The sequence below is a fragment of the Nicotiana attenuata genome, unplaced genomic scaffold (assembly GCF_001879085.1).
Source record: "Nicotiana attenuata strain UT unplaced genomic scaffold, NIATTr2, whole genome shotgun sequence".
NCBI lineage: Eukaryota > Viridiplantae > Streptophyta > Magnoliopsida > Solanales > Solanaceae > Nicotiana > Nicotiana attenuata.
In genome coordinates, this window is record NW_017678189.1 from 19,158 (window position 1) to 19,651 (window position 494).

Below are 494 nucleotides of genomic sequence, written 5' to 3' on the forward strand. Positions count from 1 at the left end.
GTCGAATTCCCCTAATGGGGCCTTCTTTACAAAGTCAGATATTTTGAATTATAATATGGGATCGTGTGGTACGCCGACCACTTATATATTAAGAAATGGGATCGTGTGGCACGCCGACCACTTATATATTATGAAAATGGGATCGTGTGGCACGCCGACCACTTATATACTATAATATGGGATCGTGTGGCACGCCGATCACTTATATACTATAATATGGGATCGTGTGGCATGCCGACCACCTATAAATTATGAAAATGGGATCGTGTGGCACGCCGTCCACTTATGAATTAAGAAATGGGATCGTGTGGCGCGCCGACCACTTATATATATGAGCTATGATATTGAGATAGTTTCGTCGTTATATCCATTGATCTGTATTCGCTGTATTTTTCCCGAGCATGCCCCCTTCCCCTTTTTAGTTGATATTCTCTGTTGTTATTTTCCGTTGCCTTGTATATATTTATCTGCACAGGTTGTTTTTGGTAGGCCCT